This window comes from Xenopus laevis, chromosome 1L (genome assembly GCF_017654675.1).
Source record: "Xenopus laevis strain J_2021 chromosome 1L, Xenopus_laevis_v10.1, whole genome shotgun sequence".
NCBI lineage: Eukaryota > Metazoa > Chordata > Amphibia > Anura > Pipidae > Xenopus > Xenopus laevis.
In genome coordinates, this window is record NC_054371.1 from 41,239,072 (window position 1) to 41,260,712 (window position 21,641).

The 21,641-nt window shown below is 38.3% G+C and overlaps 1 protein-coding gene across 2 annotated transcripts in view; it reads right to left on the minus strand.

Moving 5' to 3' along the window:
* scfd2.L (sec1 family domain containing 2 L homeolog) overlaps nucleotides 1-21,641 on the minus strand; it is a 218,509-nt gene that overhangs the window by 115,777 nt on the left and 81,091 nt on the right. The window lies entirely within an intron of this gene.

The following is a 21,641-nucleotide window of genomic DNA, read 5'->3' on the forward strand; positions in this document are numbered from 1 at the left end:
GTCATTCTGATGTGCCCAGTGTCGGACTGGGACAACAGGGGCCCACCCAAAAACAAACCAGGGGTCCACCCAAAAAAAGACCAGGAGCTCACCCAAAACAATTTAGACCAGGGGCCCACTCTCAGTATTATTATTCTTCTCCTCACTCAAGCTCTATTTAGACTCTTTGTTCTACTAGAAATATGGAATGGCCATGAAATAGGCCAAATGTTAAGCAGCATGAGGGCCCACTGACACCTTTTCCTGGTATCCCGGTGGGCCAGTCCGCCACTGGACGTACCAATATTATGACTGCACGTATGCTTCACAGAGGTATAAGGAGAAAGAGCAGCTACATTTTTGTAAAGAAAAGAATAGCTCACGGTTAAATGAGGATCTGTTATTTGAGTAATGAAATTACATTGTAAGATAATATGCAATTGGTCTTTATTTTTATTCTTATTCTTTGTGAGATTTGCATAATTTATACTTCTATCTGCCCGGTGAGAAACTAAAACTGCTGGATATATAAATAGATAGGAGAGGTATTAAATGGAAAGCAGGGCAGTTTATTGGTATAGGAGTCGGGGAAAGTTTTCCACTGCAGGAGTCGCCATATCAACTGAGCCACCCACTTGCTTTACTCCATAAATGTAAGTAAGCAGGCAGTTTGGGAATTGATGCAGTAGCCAAGGGCAGGCACACTGTAGAAATGCCACAACTATCAATAATTGTAAAAATGTGCATACAGTACACTTTGGTTACTGATGTTATTGATATGTAATTTGTTGCTTTAAATTACTGTTTAACTGTTTTAAAGGAGAAACTATAGAACTGATGTATGTATTACTGCATAATGACATAATTTGATATGCTGCAAATAAAAGTTTTTGAAAAAAAAATAATACAGTACCATGTCTGCAGTCAAGGAGAATAAAACTGCTACAGTCAGCATTGGGCACCCCCAAATGTCTTTTTTTTTTTTTTTTTTTTTATGAACTCCCCCAAAGGAACTGGCTTCTGTCTACAATACAGGGGCCAAACGTGTTTGAAAAATTCCAGTGCTGTAGCCTCATATAATCAGTAATACTATGTAAAAATGAAACCATAATATACTCCTTTCAATCACATTCTGTGCAAAAGGTCGGCATTTTTTTGGCACAGTCCTTGTTGCTGAGAAATGGTTCCTAAATGTGTAAATATCACAAAAGGTAACTTGTAGGACATTCTGCTCAGTTAATGGAACGTCCTGACGTCTGACCGCCACCCTTCACACATTGTAACATACATCTTGCTTGTTCCCAGCTACGTTATCTGTCATTCTGTGAGAGCAAGAGGACGTGTAGCAGCTGCTGGACTCACAGCAGACATCTATGTGCCCCTTCGGCTGTCACTCCGTCGGTCTCCTACACTGCAACATTAGCATTTATGGGAAAGGAAAGTCATTCCAAGAATAAGTCCACATACAGTGCATGATCACCACTTCCTAAGTTCTACAAGATAAAGATCTATAAAAATGGAGACAGTGAATAAAATTACTACAAACAAGACGGCGGCCGCAAGGAATTTTGATTAAGCAGTTTTTATAAGCCTGAGGGTTTGAGAGATATTTTGGGTACTGTCAGTGTGCCGAGTCATATTGAGCATACCCATACTTTTTATACATTATAACATTCGTGAAAAATAGGATTGTATTTAGTTCACCCTTTTATTAAAATGTAGACGACTGCAATGCAATATTTGAATTAGACTTGAATGCAATATTTGTTCATCCCCTTCTGTTCTCTAGTTCTGACGCGGTGATTCGTTTTCCGAAGTCGCCTGAAGTTTCCTTGTGAGGCAACTTTGGAAAACAAAGCGCCGCGTGTGCTTTAGCACAAGCGACTTTTCATTATAGCGGACAGGAAGACAGGCGAAGGCAGTTCGGGGCGATTGTCGCCCAGGCGAAGAGGCGATTAGTCGCCAGGCAACTATTTCTCCCCGAATCTGCCCGTGTGTCACAACCCTTAAAGCAATGATGAAGAAGTTGTCTATTAAAGAAACAGTAACACCAAAAAAATGAAAGCCTTTTAAAGTCATGAAAATATAATGTCCTGTTGCTCTGCACTGTTAAAACTGGTGTGTCTGCTTCAAAAACAAAACTATAGCTCATATAAACAAGCTGCTGTTTAGCCATGGGGGCAGCCATCAAGCACAGGATACACAGTAAATAACAGATAAGATCTGAAGAATCCCATTGTAAACTATAAAGCTTATCTGTTACCTGCTGTGTATCCTGTACCTTTTCTCATTGTTTCCAGCTTGAATGGCTGCCCCCATGGCTACACAGCAGCTTGTTTATATAGTATAGTAGATTTTCTGAAGCAAACACACCAGTTTTACGAGTGCAGCACAATAGGACAGTATATTTTGATTACTTTAAAAGACTTTAATTGTTTTGGTTATACTGTTCCTTTATTTACCTGGGTATTGCTTCATTGCTGCAAGAGTCATCTCTGATATAAATACAAGGTCATAAAATATATATTTGATATATAATATACATGATATATACAAATATATAATTATATATAATATACATGATGACAGTTACAGAATTGTGTGCCAAATATTCATCTAGTGACCAGTGTAACTTGACAGTGGAAAACTTTCAGGCAGGAAAGGGAGGACTTTTCCCATGGTCTGGGAACCCCCTGCCAACCAAGGGATCTTAGACAGTGGTGTATAGTTATGCCACTGTATAGGACTATGACTGGTTGTTTGCTTTAAACGGGTGGTTCACGTTTAATGGAACAGTAACACTAAAAAAAAAAGGGTTTTGAAAGGGGACCTGTCACCCAAAAAAATTATTTAAAATCCTATTTTATCACATTAGTCAAGCAAAATGGACTTTAATTACACTATATAAATTATTTGATTCTTATTTCCTTCAGTCTGGGAATTCATAATTATAGCAAGCAGGCAGGAGCCATTTTGTGGACACTGTTATTAAGACAAGCCTTGCATCATCTCAGAATCTTGTTTGTGCACCAGAATAGGGGACCTGATGTCCATCCCCATGCCCTGGTTACTCAATTAAATGCTGAAGAGAATGGGAGAATGCGGGGAGAGCAGTGACATCTAGGAAGTGCTGAATGGAAAGTGAAAGTAATTGTCTGCTCCGCCTCTATGCCTAAGGCATAGAGGAGGGGCAGACAATATTTGATTGACAGCTGAGATTTTTAAATGAGCTTACAACAGCTATGAATGCTTTAATAAAAAATAGAAATTGGATTTCATGTTTAATTTGAAAAGGACTTTTATTATACAGATTTTTGTGTCTGGGTGACAGGTCCACTTTAAAGTAATGAAAATATAATGTAGTGTTGCCCTGCACTGGTAAAACTGGTGTATTTGCTTCAGAAACACGACTATAGTTATATAAACAAGCTGCTGTGTAGCAATGGGTACACTGTGTGTAGATGAACCGCACCTCTCACCCTTTCCACGATGCTTCCTGCCCTGGTGGTGCAGATCTCTCTAGATAGTAGGCACTCGTCAGTACAATGTAGAGGATTTAAGAGAATATCACAACACCATGTATGTTGCAGGTGGGGAGCTTACCCCTTTTATATAAAGTGACCACCTGTGCATCAACGTTTCGGACATGAAACGTTGATGCACAGGTGGTCACTTTAAATAAAAGGGGTAAGCTCCCCACCTGCAACATACATGGTGTTGTGCTATTCTCTTAAATCTTCTACATAGCAATGGGGGGCAGCCATTCAAAGCTGAAAATAGAGAAAAGGTGCACAGAAATAACAGATACTCTCTGTAGTATACAATAGGATTCTTCAGAACTTATCTGTTATCTACGGTGTATTCTGTGCTTGAATGGCTGCCCCCATGGCTATACATCAGCTTGTTTATATAAACTATAGTAGTCTTTGTGAAGCAAACACACCAGTTTTAGCAATGCAGAGCAAAACTACATTATATTTTCATACATTTTTTGGTGTTACTGTTCCTTTAAGTTAACTTTTAGTATGTTGTAGCATGACCAATTTTAAGTTAGTCTAAGTAAGTTCAATTGGTTAATTATTTTTTTTAATCATTTTTTATTATTTTTTACAGTTTTTTTTTTTAATTATTTTCCTTCTTTTCTGATTCTTTCCTGCATTCAAATGGGGGTCACTGAAAAATATATGCTCTATAAGCCTACAAATGTATTGTTATTGCTACATTTTATTAATCCTTCTATTCAGGCCTCTCCTATTGTCATTCCAGATATTCAAATCAATGCATGGTTGCTAGGATAAGTTGGAGCCTAGCAACCAGATTACTACTGAACAACCCCTTTAAAGCAAAGCTATGCAATACAGTGTTCTATGTAAAGGCAATGTTCAATAACATCTTAATATGTTTCTGAAAAATATAAAGAGAACCCATTTATAGGATACTTAACACTTGAAAGCCAGCTAAACACAATGGAAAAAAAAGTCTGAAAGAATGCCCAAAGAACATAATTTGCCTTGTGTAAAATTATTGTTTTCCACAATTAGTAGTTGGAAGCCAACTGGAAGCGACATAAAGTCAGATTCCACATGTTTTCCTAATATTCTCTTTGTATGTTTCAGAGGGAGTCTCACTGGCCAGTGCCTGTCAACTGAAAATATTATTCAAATCAAAATAAGAGTGTGGCCAAAAAACCTAGATACAAGTTAATAAAGCTCTAAATCACTTACAGTCTTACTAAGATGGAAGAACTGATAACTAGGAGCTAGCAAGCTACACACTTCAGTTTGGGCTAAGTGCATCACTAAGGAAATGAACAGATCATTATTATACAGGGGGGCTTTTATTGGCAGGCCTACAGGGGGAAATCTCAATAAGGAGAAGCCCATATTTTCATTTAAAGTCAATGGTTTATTCAGCGAGGGAGAGTAGACAAAGATCTACTGATTTCGTCCTTCAGTTCCTGATTAGCTGACCTCACTCTCTTCAATGGCTACAGGCTAATGAATATTCTAATGTAACATCAACACATAAATAGATCTCTTTATTTCTCTCTTTTCTTTTCCTCTAACGGCAACACACTATCTTTTCAGTTTGCAAATGAATTCTGTTGAAAAGCATATCGTTTGATGGAAATTAGAATTTTTTTTTTCCAAACCAGGAATGTGTTCGAGACCCACACATAATAGTAACCTCCACGTGCCCGTCTGGGATTTTCATCTCCAAAGTGACTGTTGGGAAATGCTTAAATGAGAAACAGAGATTAAACCACTGGGGAGTGCCAGTATGTTAGGTACCCCAAGCGAGTCAAATTCCTAAATTTGTGTATTTGTGCTGGTTTACGTCTTCCACATGTGCTGCTGAAACCTTGCTGCTGATTAACCATGTATCCCTGTGCATGTACTTATCACATTCACTATACTACTTATGTGCCAGGTCTAAGTATAATGTAAGCATAACGCTCTTCGAGAAAGTACTCCAGGCCAGAATCAAGCACCAGCCCGGGGAGATGGGCTAGTATTACGCCAACATAATAGTAACCCCCTGTGGCAAAACCTTTATTTCCCCTTTAATCAGCTCTCATGAACAGTCATCTCTCTTTCTATAACTAGAAATTATTTTTGACTGCACCAGTGTAGAAAATTCAAATTTTTTGTCTTTAATTGAGGTCACTGTTACTCCTACTGTTAACCTTATGCCTTGTGTTTGGAAGCCAGAATGCTCAGGACCTGGAATTTAGGGAAAAGGTGTCTTTCTGTAATTTGGATCTCTCTACCTTAGGTCTGCTAAAAAAAAAACCATTCAAACATTAAATACCCAATAGGCTTGGGTTTTCCTATAGTAAGGATTAATTATATTTTAGTTGTGATCACGTAGAAGGTACTGTTTCATTATTTTAGAAAAATAGGAAATAATTTTATAAAATTTTAATTATTTCATGAAAATGGAGTCAGGTGATGGCCTTCCCATAATTCGGATCTTTGTGTATATACTTAATTTCATGCTTGCTTATGCCTTGCGATCGAGAATGCTCAGGACCTGGAATTTTCGAGAAAAGTGGTCTTTTTGTAATTTGGATCTCTCTACCTTACGTCTGCTAAAAAATATTCAAACATTAATTACCCAAAAGGCTGATTTTGCCTCTAGTAAGGATTAATTATATCTCAGTTGGGATCAAGTACAAGGTACTGTTTCATTATTTTAGAAAAATAGGAAATAATTTAAAAAAAATGTATTATTTCATGAAAATGGAGTCGGGAGATGGCCTTCCCATAATTCGGATCTTTGTGTATCCGGATAACAGATCCCATACCTGCACTGTATTTAATAAATATCATGCTTGCTTTGCTATTTACGAAGATATTTCAAGACCATTTACCATTACAGGTATGGAATACATACGGAAACTGAATGGAAACCCATTATCCAGAAAGCTGTGAATTACAGAATGGCCAACTACCATAGACTCTATTTTATCCAAAGAATCCAAACGTTTTAAAATGATTTCCCTTTTCTCTGTAATAATAAAACAGTAGCTTGTACTTGATCCCAACTAAGATATAATTAATCCTTATTGGATGCACAACCAACCTATTGGGTTTATGATTTTCTTGATGATCGTTATCTGGAAAACCGCAGGTCCCAAGCATTCTGGATAACAGGTCCCATACATGTGCTAGGCATAAACACGCCATTACCTCTTCGCTGTTATAAGGAACCTACTAACAAGGATATTAGCAAACTGTAGTATTGCTCCAGACTAATATCTGTGGGTTTAAAGTCTTTTACCTACATTCAGTTCAAGGCCAAGTTAGCTGAATAGTATTGTTATTACATCTTGTAGGGGGGGAAAAAGGGAATGAATAACAAACGAGGAAATGCAATCATTTTGGCTTATTACATTTGTCTTAAATTACTTAAAGGGAAAGCATACAACAAAAAGGCTTAATGAAAAAAGGTCTTCACTTTCAGATCTCCATTCATTCTGATGGATGCAGGCGGAAACATTTAGCAATATGGTGGGGAAATGCCAAATGCTTTTGATTTGCAAATAACTGACTTTCTAGATTTCAAGATATTTATTGATTACATGGATGGAAAAATTGAGTTGCGCTATGCATTTTGCTAGTGGAATTTGTAGCATGTAACACATTTTGTTGAGCTTGTTTCTAGGTATGTGCCAAAGAACCATGAAACAACAATTCAACAAAATAATTTCTTCTACATAATTGACACCTCAACTAAATAGGCAGAAGATCATTAATCCAGTCGTTGTAAAGGTTAAAAAAAAATCACAATGAAGTCTCTGCAAAAATGACCCCTGAACAGTTTTTTTTTAAAGAAGAAAACAAAAAAGAAATGCAGAACATCTGTTTTTATTCCCAGAGATCCTTCTGAAATTAAAAACACCTTCAAGCAGAGCCAAGCTAATCTAACCAAAAACAGGATTTCCACCGAGTAAAATGATGTGCGGTGGTGTATACACCACCGCAGGAATATTCTCATTTATCTTGTCTCCCTGTGCAATGTCATGTTTTTAAATAATGAGTACACAAGTTTCCCAATAAGTGTTCCTGCAGGAAAGCAGCCAGCACACAAAGTACAGTAATATCCTATGGAGCGAGAAGCTTCTCTAGAGTCTACAGGAAGATGCAGCCTTCCAGTTCTTCTGAAATAAAACTGCCAGAAAGGCTTACGGCAACAGCTGGAAAGTCACTAGGGTGACAGTGCTCATCTGGATGTCGTTCTGTAGGCTTCTTTCATTTTAGAACCTTAAAATGTCACCCAACTGTTACTGAACCCAACAACAGGGGCAGTTAAATGCTAGAAGCCCACGATATCTTGTTTAGAAAACCAAAGCAGTTTTTTGCTGCACCTCAGTTCTGCCCAACTATAGAAAGTGACTCTCCAATGGCTGCTGCAGGGCCCAATGGGGTAGTAGAACTTTCTAGTTTGGGAACTGTGGGAGCTTCATTGTCATTAGTGTAGCTAATACGGGACTACATATTAGGTACAATAATGCAAAACTGCATCTCTAAATTTTAAAGCCAAGGTTAATGCCGAGGCTTGAGAAGGCAGAGGTTTACAGCAGCAAACCTTTGGTGTAAAGTACCTGGTAATCTGTACACTGCAATATAATAATATAAAACTGAAAGCTGGCTACCTCCTACCTACTGCCAAAGTTTTTATTTTTAATTTGACAATTTGGTGCCCCAGATAACCAACAATACCTGTACATACACTTGCCTCAAAGAACAACTTTCTAGGTCCACGTTTGTACTGTACACAGTGAAACGAAACAACGTTCCTCTTGGACCATGGTGCTACACACAACATAGATATACCGGACAACAGACAAAAAGTGCAAGTGCAAAAATATACAACTCCTGCAAAGACAGAACAGCACAGTGCAGGGACAGGACAAGACAGTGCATACTCAGCAGATGTAATAATGCTAAACATCAGACATGATGGGTGTATCATTGTGATATGATAGTAGTAAGAACATGATAAAGAACATGATAAAGTGCAGATGTGCTCATAGAGAACAATTGTACCCAATGGCTATTTATTTATACAATGGCGTACAGTAGCTGTGTAACGTTGTGGTATATAGTAAGGTCAGATGGAGTGTGTGTGTGTGAGAGAGAGAGCTCCTTCTGGTCTGGGACCTGGGGTTTTCTGGATAATGGATCTTTCCATAATTTGGATCTTCATACCTTAAGTCTACTAGAAAATCATGTAAACATTAAAAGTGGACCTGTCACCCAGACACAAAAATCTGTATAATAAAAGTCCTTTTCAAATTAAACATGAAATCCATTTTCTATATTTTATTAAAGCATTCATAGCTGTTGTAATCTTAGCTGTCAATCAAATATTGTCTGCCCCTCCTTTATGACCCAATAGGCTGGTTTGGTTCCAATAAGGATTAATTATACTTTAGTTTAGATCTAGTACAAGCTACTGTTTTATTATTACAGTGAAAAAGGAAACACTGGATTATTTGGATAAAATGTAATCTATAGGAGACAGCCTTTCTGTAATTCGGATCTTTTTGGATAACAGGTTTCCGGATAACAGATTCCATACCTGTACCAAGCAATAAAAGGCGGGGATCCAAACCAGTCTATATGTTTCCAGCTGCATACAGTATGTGCAGGGGCATAACTATAGAGCAAGCAGACCGTGCGGCTGCAGGGGGGCCCAGGATGTATAGGGGCCACATGAAGCCCTAAGTCATATACAGTTTCGAGAAATGTTGGTAAAACAGGTCAACCTCTAAACATTTTGGGGGCCTGAAAAATAATTTGCTGCGGGGCCCAGTAATATCTAGTTACGCCACGGAGTATGTGGGTTGAATCTCAGGCAACCTGGTATTAGAATTCAGAGCATCATATTTAATTTCAATCTGTTAGGCCAGTGAATGGTTGGCATATTGGCAATTTTGCTGCTATAAGTCATGTTTTCTGATTTGCTATTATTAGCTTTACTACAGCCATAATGATGAATAGCTGCTTCAAGCTTGGGAAAAGGTGCCCAGTTTGAGAAAAGTGATGTAAAGAGAAAGATGCAGATGTGCTGCTTCTAATTATACTGCTAAGCATTTATCACATACACGAAGCAGAGACATAAAAATTAGCCTTTAATGTCTGTAAACGGAGTCAACATGTGCAACTCACTATAGAAAAACACAAGTGATATTTCATATAGTCATTACTTTTAAAAGCTTATCCTGACAATTCATAAAAAAAAATACACTTTTACTTTCCAAGCAAAAACAAATCTTCTCAATTAAATTTTTGTGACCTCATAAACCATTTTGTGTGAGGTTAAACACATGCAGCTAGTAAATCTGTTCAGCTATGGGGACAGAGAAAGACCTCCCTTAAATGCCTTGGAAAGTTATCAACGGTCACTCTGTTTGCAGTGCTCTAGTTAGTAGTGGTTATGGGGTAGTGCATGAAAGGTAGTGGGGAGTGGTGGTACAGCAGGGTCACTGTGAGAGGGTATGATATGCCTACTATTTAAATCCTGTGATCTGCATAACAAAACTACTGGGCAATGGCATAGGCTCACAACAGACATAAGGGGTCATTTATGACTTCCTAGTGCCAAAACAAGCACATTGGGGCAAATTTACTAAAGGGCGAAGTGACGAACGCTGGCGAAAATTCACCAGCGTGATGTCATTTCTGAACTTTGCTGATTTACTAACGGGCGCTGCCGTAAATTTGCTAGCGAAGGAGATAGACTCTAGCGGTACTTCGCACTCTAACGCCAGGTGAATTTTTGCTCTGGCAAATGAACGTAACTACGCAAATTCACTAAAATACGGATTTTACTGAACGTTACCTCTTGCGCCAGACTTGCCTTCGCCACCTCAGACCAGGAGAAGTGCAATAGAGTAGATAGGACTTCCTCAAAAAATAAATTGTAAAAAATCGTAATTTTTTTTTTTGGGGTAACCAGCTTCCCCCCCTACATTTCCTAACATATGGCACATAAACTATACAGTGGGCTCATGTGTATGGCAATATAACAACTTTATTTTATTTTATTAAGGTTTCCCTGGGCTTGTGTAGTGTAATGTATCGGCTGCAACATATACGTCCATTCTACTTTAACTTCACGCCGTATGCTAATTAGGCATCGCAGGCGTAACTTTGAACTGCTTAACGTATTATCGCTAGCGCAACTTCGCAAGCGTTTGGAACCCTGCACCCACATTCCGGATTTTTGTGAATTAGCATTGTCCTGGCAAATCTACGCCTGGCGAAGTTTTGCAATGTCAGCGAAGCTGTCGCTGGCGCAATTTCGGAGGTAAGTAAATTTGCCCCATTGTGTTATCCACTGTGCGGCAGTGATGTGTGAGCAGAACTGAACCCAGGTTTTGGGCCGGCCCGCACATCACTACCACACATAACTAACTGATCCTTAATAAAGCAACGTGTTGCTGATCATCTTCTGCAGGTAGTTTGCATTTCGGTGCCAACACACACCACTTAAGGGAGAGGTTTTATTGTTGGGAAGGAAACATGTGTTTGTCTTTTCCACCAGCTGGCGGATGATTAATAGCTACTGCTGGACTTTAGAAGGCCGATTATTGTATTACACTACATGATATTAGCTTCTAAGGAAGCTGATTAGGCAAGACATTTGTTGGGCTTTGTGGTAAAGAGAGAATTGTGTTAGCAAAGATGGGTTGCTGGTTTTGAGTTACAAGTGGGGATATATATCACAATCCAAACACATTGGTTGAAATGGAATTAATACATACTGTGCATGAAGTAAGATGAATTAATGCATGAAGTAAGATGATAAATAGCAATGGTACAATACCAAAGTTAAAACAAAGAACTGGTAGCACAAGTCTGTGGTCCAGATGCAGTTATCAAATGGATTTCATGCGTCCCCAACTACTCACGGTTTCATAGACTTCTTTGGTCAAGGATATGATTTTATTCCTGATCTGTCCCTGAGCATTTAGTAGACCAGTTATTTTGGTGCAGGTGGTGTTCATCAAGTAATGAATTAGGGATGCACCAAATCCACTATTTTGGATTCGGGCCAACCCACGAATCCTCCGCGAAAGATTCGCCCGAATACCAACCCGAATCCTAATTTGCATATGCAAATTAGAGGTGAGAAGGGGGAAACTTTTTTTACTTTCTTGTTTTGTGACAAAAAGTCATGCGATTTCCCTCCTCATGCCTAATTTGCATATGCCCCGCCTAATGATTTTAAAAATTAGTGGTGAGCACAACTTTCCCTTGTTTGTTATAGTTATACAGGAGCAGTGACCAGCTCCATGTTGTAGCTCCCACCCTTCCCAGCTATAGTCAGGTGATCCCACTGGTGTCTAATAAAAGGGCAGCCAAGTTTGGGAGTTTTACTTTGAAAGCAGCAAGTAAGTTGCAGGTAAAACTTAGTCCCTTTGTAAAATGTATAATGAAGAAATAGAATTCTTAATGAATCAGATGAAAATTAAGCATAGGACTGGCCAGATATGGGATGACTTTGACGTAGTTGGCCAGCTTAAATATATTGCAATATATGGACAAACAATCCCTGTTTTGTTTAATGGGTAAGGCATTTTTTTAGTAGCAGTATGCACAAAATGTCTCTGTCTTAAATATATTGATAATGGGTTGAGTGCAGCGGACTCTTGTATGTGTCTATATATATATATATATATATATGTGCATTATATGGAACAGAGAATATGGAGAAGGCTTGGCACTACCATGAGAGATACAAATTATAATCCCAATTAGCGCTGGAGCGTGAGTCTAAAAGGAACCACTGCTTCAAATTGGTCCCCTACTTGTTTTGGGTTGAGTTTTGGAATAAAACTAACAAACTGGGACTTATTATGATAATGCTAACCCAAAGTCCAGCTCTAGACTGTTTGCATAGAGCAGAATTATTGATCGACCACCTGAGTTTTGCATTTTGCCTGGATAACTGGTATGGGGCCCTACTAAAAGTGTTGTAAATGTGATACCATTATTGGCTAACCAAGATGATAATCACAGCAAGCTTACAGAACATTTCAGTTCTTTTTTCATTCAGTTTTGCTAAAAAAACTGAAACGTTTTCGGATGTGGAGCCCATACTACTGCTACTGAAACACTCTCCATACAGTTCTGTGGAAATACATTAGTTCCAAAAAAGAATAGAAATAATGTATTGTTTTCATTACCAACCTTCCTACTAACAGTTAATGCATTAATGTAAAAAAGTTTGGATCAAAAAGAAGTAAAAGCAGCAGTGGCTGAGTACCCTAGAGAGAGTTCACACAGGAACAGTGTAAAAAGCAAAGCTTTATTGCAGCTTCATTAAAAACAGGAAAGGTGCACAGGGTGCCGAAGAAACAACACCTAACTCTTTTCATGTAACAAAGAGCACTTTGTCAGACGTGAATCAAGTGTGAAGCTTTTACATAGAAACAAGCAAACCTGTGTTCTGAATTAATACATCCTTTAAAACACAATATTTATCAAAGTCTGATTTTATCTCAAAATTTTCTGCTACAAACTCCGATCAAATCTGCTCGGGTTTCTTGCATTTATATATTATTAAATTTTCACGAAAATTAGCTCTGCGGGAAAAATCAGATTTTCATGATATTTTCAGATTTTTCAAGATTTTTTCACCCGAAAACTCTGATTTTTGCTCGAAATGTCCAAAGACTTCGAGGTATTGGACGAACCCAGCGAACATCAAAGGATCATTGGGACTTCTCCCACTGACTTATATGCAACCTCGACAGGTCTGAGATGCCAGATTTTCTGATTCAGACTTTTCCATCCTCGGGGTTTAATAAATTCCGAAAAATTCATGATTTTTTTAAAAGTCCGATTTTATAAAAAATAAAAATCACAATTTTTTCTTGATTTTTGAACTCGGAGTTTAGTAAATAACCCCCTAAATGTTACAAAATGGGTAAAACTGAAGCACATTAAAAAAAAAATGCCCTTGCCCTGGGTAGATGCAGTACGATTCTATGTAAATATATAAGCAAACGTAGCACATCCTAAATGATAAAGATGGAAGTAATATCATTGCCCTAGCACTAAAGGGTGAGGAGCTAATTCCCAAACCCCTTGCACACCCATCTGAAGGCAATGTACTGATATATACTGGCTAGGTACATAGGATATGTATGCAGGCCTAGGTGCCAGTGTAATGATTCATTCTCACTCAGTGTCCAGCTGCAACTATAATAGCATTATTTCTGAAATGCCCATGGGCAGAAGTAATTTACAATATTTCTCTGTGGTTTACTTTTCAGATCACCTTTCTCTTCCCCCTTATTTGCATCAAATCTGTCCCCATTCCCTCCCGCCCATCAATTCCCACCGCTGAAGGTCAGTTTTATTTCAATCCTATTAATTAGCAAAGTTCACAACGCACGTTCAAAAAGCATCTGTTTCCTCAGGAAGACCTATCTCCCACATACAAATTGCACTTACAATGTAAAGCATTGATCCGAATGAGTGAAAGGGACATGAGCAGCTGCAGGATCCTCTACAACAGCCGTGTTGTTAGTGCAGAGAAAACAAGAGTAATGTTATTCCAATGATGTTGCTCACTGGAGTAGCTGCCCAGTGCAGGGGTGGAGGATCTTCTACAAAGCTAAAGAGGGGCTGCTTATTACTTATCATATGGACATCATCAACTGTGGTATAGGCACACATACATATACATAATATTGGAAACCCATTACCCAGAAAGCTTTCAAATACAGCAATGGCGTATCCCATTAAGCCATATTTAAACAAGCTATTATTTATTTATTACCAATTTTCTTTTTGCCTGTAATAATTTTCGAGTTCTTTGCATTTAAATGTTTTTGTTTTTTTTTGTTTTTTTTTTTAAGGTCTGGTCCAAATTAAGAAAGACCCATAGGCCCCGAGCATACTGTATCTCATACATGTCTCATGTTTTTATTTAACCTTAAATGTGAAGTGATAGAAGAAAGTAGCTCAGGCACGGGGTCACTGAGATGCTGTGGGGCAGTGTTAATATGGGATTATTTGGAAACCCATTAAACCGAAAGATGCGAATTAAGGATTTCCTTTTTTCTCTGTAATAATAAAAAATTACCTTGTACTTGTTACAACTAAAATGTAACTAATCCTTACTGAAGGCAAAATAATCCTGTAGGGTAATTCTACAAGATTATTTGTTTTTTAGTAGACAATGTATGGAGATCCAAAGTACAGAAATATTCCTAATCCAGAAAACCACAGGCCTAAGAACTCTAGATAACAGGTCCCACACCTGTATAATTATTTGGTAGCAGTATATTGTCTCTGTCTAGTCCCACTCTAGCACTCTTCCTTAAGACACCTTTATACCCTTCGCGGGTCTTTAAGATGCCAGTGCCATATATATATATATATATATATATATATATATATATATATATATATATATATATATATATATATATATATATATATATACACATATATATATACACACACACACACACCCTGGTGATCAGGAGAACAGATTTATAGGTTCAATAAAGGGCTTCTCAGCACTATACTGTGTGGGCAGAGGGTAGAAATATGCTATGCAAATAGTGAAATATAATGGCCATATCCATTAGCAAGCCATACATACGTAGATATTATAGGGGTGCAGTTAGATCATATAGCTCAGTTCCAATATGCATTACTTTTCTCCTTCAAACACACAAGAATATCAAATATTGCATTATATATTTTTTGTTTCACAAACTGTGGCGGGAAAAATGCTGTCAAATAAAGGGAGGCAGGAGAAGGACAAAAAATGATAGGTGTCATCTCATGTATACGCTTGTGCTGCAATGCTTAGTGCTGTGTTCACTGTGAGCCACAATAAAATGTAGCTTGAAAAAGAGCAGTCCTTAGGACAGGTATAGAGACTGGAAAATAGTATTTGCTTTAAATAGGTTGGCACTTCACAAAAGCATCACATGTGCATGCAGGATATCTAGTAAAATGATCTATATTTTGGGTGTCAGACAATGCAGCTGGTCCAGTTAAATAACGCCTGTGTCTACAGCAGTCACAAATTCTGAAGTCTAAGAGGTTACGCAATTAGCAACAGTAAATTAAAAAATATATATATTTTTGCTGAGAAGAATCATCAGGTTCTGGAGAAACGTCCCCCTGACATTTCCATGTTTAAAAAGAAAGTCTAATGAATGTAGCAGTATATTGATTTCCTGTTCTAGTTGGCTGACTTGTAAAGTTGGCAAGAATACTGGGGGCCTGCAGAGCTCCAGGCATATGTCTCCTGTTAAGAAAGACTGCATGTTATAAACACTTCAATGAAAATTACCATTCACTTTGTGGCCAATTCAGACCAGGTGCTGAATGAAGAATAAATAGGTAACATATGCAGTTGGGGGGGGAGAGAGGGGAGATTATAGAGATATTATCCCCTATGCTGAATTGAGACCTCATTTGGAAAGATAGATTGTGCAGAGAAGTCCAGAACCCCACACTGGAACGAGGCCAAAAAAAAAACGAATGCTAAAAAATACAATGAATAAATTGCTGTTTGAGTGCCAAACGGTTCAGTAAATTGCTGCAAGGTCCCCTTAATCTACTGGTTTTACAAACATCTATGAATCAGGCAGAAAAAAAAGGTGTTTGAAATATTCAGCAATGGTTCAGCAACAGATGTATAGCTAAAACGGGAATTAACACGCGGCCCTCAGGCTGATGTTGAACTTCACCTCCCATAAATCTTAGCCAGTCCTTGTGCTGTGCTCTCTACTAATGACAAAGAGAAGAAATGGTTTGTACAGAGAATACAGCTCCCACAGGCTATTAATTGACTTAATAAGAGAAAAGATGTAGGCAGAAGTCCAAAATAAGTCTAAATGGGACTGGAGATATGTCTCCAATCTTTAATTAAAAAGAGATTTACAAGGTCACATTATACTATATGATGTTCAATTTAAGCATTTGGTTTGTAAAAAGCTTCTCCAGAGCATGAACTCCTGAATTTTAATACTCCATTTGTGTGAAGGTAGGATTTGTTACAGAGGTGCAAAATGATCTCCAAGGAAACTTCCCAAACTTTCCTCCCTTTCTGTGCCTCTCCAAAAAGCCAACGGGAAACGGAGTAGAAGATGAAAACTCAAGATAGTCCTGTTAGACAGAGAGCTAGAAAAAAAACTGGTTTGCACTTAAAGGTGTCCTTAAAAGCCCATAGGTTTTGGAATGGATGGTTTTATTGTTTAAAATAATCCTATTTTTAGACCCCCGCTACATACAGCATTAGTTTATAATAGGGAGCAATAGGGAGCTTTCCTGTTTCCTTTATAGCCAAGTCAACTTTACTGCATTAAATTAACACAAAACAAAAAAGTTAATATAGTTTTCATAAGCTCTGTGGGATAATTCATACAAACAATTTCTCCTGAAACAGGGACAAATAGGCGCAGCTGTGTAAATTATGCGTTTAATCTACACTGAAGAGCTGTGGCTTTACATATTCTAAATTAGCATCTTTTATATTTGTAAAATGAGTTTTCCCGAGCAATGGGTCAAGGGATTGTGACAGTTTAGGTTTGCCAGCTTTTGGCCATCTAACTCCAGACAGGGGGCAGGGCAGTCGTGTAATGGGGGCGGGGTTGTGACACAGCAGGGTTGGGCCGTGGCATCAGAGGCGGGGCTATGACGTGAGATCGGGATTAGCTGAACACTATGTCAGTCATAGTGAATCCAGCTGGACAGGTGGTAAGCTTATGACAGGTTGATGTATATTCAAATTCGTATCTTTATTGGGACCCTTGTACAGGTTTTATCTGGCAATCCAGGAGAGATAAGGGGTAACTTCACAGCCTAGAAAAAGCCTGCCAATATTAGGTTACGGTCACACTACATGGATCTCGGCTTGCGAATAAACAAAGGCCAAGAATCCGCTGCACTGCTGCTTCTCTTCTGCTGCGCTGCTTGGATTTTGGCGCCAAATCTTGCATTTTGGTGCCGAAATTCACCACGTCTGCCCACACCCAAGTGGAGATAATGATTCCGGGTGCAGGCAGCGCAGCAGAAGAGGAGCAGGGGTGTAGCAGATTCTCAGTCTGCGGAGAACCGTATGGTGTGGCACTAACCTTATGTTATAGCTCTGTGTAGCCACATGGTGCAAAGACGAGTGTGTTCCAGAACAGGTTGAGCAAACATAGAATCTTGAATCTATCAAAGTAGCTAGAACTGAAAGGAGTCCAGAGACTTACAAAATGGACTTTGTCCAAAGTGGGATTCCAACGAAGTGCTAGGTAAAACACACACTTTCAAACCTCCCAACATTTTGGAAGTAAAAAGAGGGACTTTTTTTTTTTTGCACGGAGCGCAGTGAAATTTTTGACCACACCCCTTTCTCTGGCCACACCACCCAATTACTATGTTCATTTTACAAAATTTGGCAGGTTATGAAAGTTTGAAAATAATTCTCCTTATCTGAACTTTTTTTTTGTGTCTCAAAATTGTTACAAAGTATCTTATTTGCACCCGTTAGCTGTTCTGGCCTCTCTGTTAAAAGCCAATTAAGTGAGAAACTTCGTTTCTTCTTCTGGCTGTTCAGAGCAGAGAAAATAGGGACTTTCCAGTACAAATGAGGGACTGCAGGTTGAGCTGTCAAAGGAGGGACAGTTGGGAGGTATGAACATTTCCTGCTACACCAAATATTTGTTACCTTGTGGAATATAGCAAATTTAAACATTAGCCCAGGAAATAAAAACTACATTCAAATCTATATGTAAAAAAAAATCTACACTTGCATAAGACAGTCCCTGAACTGAGGACACAAAAATTTGGTGGATGGGTTCTACCAGAAGAGAGTATGGTTTGGTTGGTTGGTGAACTGTGTTATTTAACTGTTACCTTGGTACAACTGGTGTGTTTGCTTCAGTACTCTACTATAGTTTATATAAAAAAGCTGCTGTGTAGTCATGGGGCAGCACAAGATACCTAGTAGATAACAGATACGCTCTGTAGAAACCCATTGTATGCTACAGAGCTTATCTGTTGTCTGCTGTGTATCCTGTACCTTTTCTCCTTTTTCTTGTTTTGAAGCAAACACACCAGTTGTACCAGTGCAGGAAACCCATACATTATATTTTTATGCATGTTGGCGCAGCATGGCCAGACTGTTGTTTCTATTTCAGTAACTTTATAGTTTCTCAGTTTGTAAAACAAAAAAACCTTTTAGGATGAAAACAAATTTCTAATCTGAATGGATTCTGGCGCATCTGTGTAAATTTAAATTCTCTAGAATTCACACTATTTACTTGTATTATTAATTTCAATATCAATGTCACAGAGTTTTTTCTATTAAAAGAATAAAGAGGAGTAGATAAACAATTTTAGTAACTAACCAATATATTGTAACACTTAATGGTAAAGGAAATCTAAATGGTATTAAAAAAACAAACTTCAGGTTAAATGTTACCCCAGGGAAACATTATAAAGGAAAAATAAATTAATCTTCAGCAAAAGTGAGTACAAATCCAGATGCAGCAAGCATAAATGTATCAACCTGAACAAAGAATGTCATATTTAAAATCTATCAAACATGTCAGAATAATATATAGAGGCTCATCAAACCCTCCAGAGAATTGCACTTGTGAAAACAATATGAAACAAGTTCCTTCAACTGGAAATCTGATCTCTTTTTGTATAAAAAAAAGTATTAAGTACTAAGCGATAACGCTAGTAAATTTACTTGAACCTTTTCCCCTCCAGCTATAAAAGAAAAAGGCTGGCAACTAAAATCCATTTGTGGAGGTAAGAGAATTAGTCAAAACTTACTCCAGGGAGGGAACAGCAAAGAAAGCTGATGGAGAGGAAGTGCAAACACATGGATTGTGGATTCTGAGTACCTTAACAAATTTCCTGGCCCAGAGCACTGATGATGAACAGCCCATTGTAACTGCTGGTAGTGATGAGCAAATCTGTCGCATTTCCCTTCACCATTAAAGTCAATGGGAGTTTAGTTTTTTTTTTTTCATGGTGACCAACTTTTTCTTTACCGCAGCAACTTTTTTGTGCACAATACATTGAAGTTTAGGGTCAATTTTTCACAGTGAAACCTGACAAATTTTGCTCATCACTACTGCTGGCTCTTTAAATGCATTGTATTTGTTAAAGGAGACTTAACACTATAAAAACTTCTTAAATACTTCTTAATAACTTCCTAATGTTCTATTGAGCACTTTAGCAATAGAAATTAAGAAATACTTAAGAGATAACTGCAAACCCCAGGCCTACTTCTTGGGTGAGTGCTGACGGCTCATTTCATTGTATATGCATGAAGGATTATTCAATGAGGATCTCACTTGGGGGAAAATTTACTTACCTGCAAAAATTCGCCAGAGCTGGCTTCGCACAAATCGCAACACTTCGCCAGGCGTAACTTCGCCTGGACAACACTAATTCACGAAGATCTGAAGTTGTGCACAGGGTACCAAACGTTTGCGAAGTTGCACTAGCGAAAATACGATCAGCAGTTCGAAGTAACGCTAGCGTTGGCTAATCTGCATACAGCGTGCAGTTAAAGTACAATGGCCGTCTATGCTGCAGCAAATACATTACACTACACAATGCCAGGGAACCTTAATTATAAATTATAAATTAAATTATATAGAGGTGTTATAATGCCCTACACATGTGCCCACAGTATGGTTTAGGTGCCATATGTTATCAAGTGTAGGGGGGAAGAAGGGTAACCCAAAAAAAAATTTCAATCTTTTTCAGCCTATCACCCTGTAAAAAGGAAAAGACGCCAGCATATTTTTGGGACTTAGGAAAAATTTTAACTTTTTTTGGACCAAGTCCTATCTTCTCAATTGCACTTAGCCTGGTCTGAGGTGTCGAAGGCAAGTCTGGCGATAGAGGTATTGTTCAGAAAAATCAAAAATTCGACTGGCATTAGAGTGCGAAGTTGCGCCAGAGTCTATCTCCTTCGCTAGCGTAATTACGCCCGTTAGTAAATCGGCAAAGTGCCAAAATGATGTCACGTTGGCGAATTTTCGCCAGCGTTAGCCACTTCGTCCTTTAGTAAATTTCCCCCATGGTATCTCTGCTGTCCTTCCTGTGCATATATAAATACACACATACATATACACACACATAGTTCGAATTCACTCAAAAGTTAGCCTTAGCAATACATTAGTAGAAAGGCAGCGATATCCAGGTAACTTTAAACAGAATTCCATCTGTTTTATTCACAATGAAGTTTTCGAGAGGGAAGTAACTTGTAACAGTGTAATAAAAGTTACTGTAACTTACAGTTCTTGTTCATTAACCAGAACAGCCACTAATAGATTTGCTTACCCCCAAGTTGGTGACATCACTCATAGCAGCGGCACTAGTAATTACATACTGATTGCACCCAACCTCTATTATCCTCCTCAATGCTGGGTCTCCTAAAGTATTCTGGAAGATATGCACCATTCTACCATTCTGGAAGTTTTCCCAGACACTATGCCACACTAGATTTTTTTCAAAATGCATCAGTTAATAGTGCTGCTCCAGCAGACTTCTGCACTAAAATCAGCAAACAGATTTTTTTTATATTTAATTTTGAAATCTGACATGGGGCTAGACATGTCAGTTTCCCAGGGGGCCCTCAGTCATGTGATTTGTGCTCTGATAAACTTCAGTCACTCTTTACTGCTGCACTGCAAGTTGGAGTCCCTTTCGCCTCAGCAGAACATTGGGAATGAAACAAGATAACAGCTCCCTGACAAAAGATAACAGCTCCCTGGTAGATATGAGTATAGTGCTCATTAGTAAAACTTCAGGTCCCACTGCGACTACTTCAGTTACAGGAGTAGAAAAACAGTAGCCTGTCAGAAAGCAGTTCCATAGTGCAGCACTGGCACTTTCTGAAAGCACATGGCCAGGCAAAATGACATGAGATGGCTGCCTACACCCCAATATTACAACTATAAAAAAATACACTTGTTGGTTCAGGAATACAATTGTATATGGTATAGTGAATTATTTGCGGTGCAAACGGTGTAATTTAGAAATAAAAACTACATTATAAAAATCATGACAGAATCCGTTGAATTATTCTCAGTATTTATTATCTGTATATAAGCAGCCCTGAAAAGACTATTTCAAGTTTAGCACAACACCTAGAAATTAAAA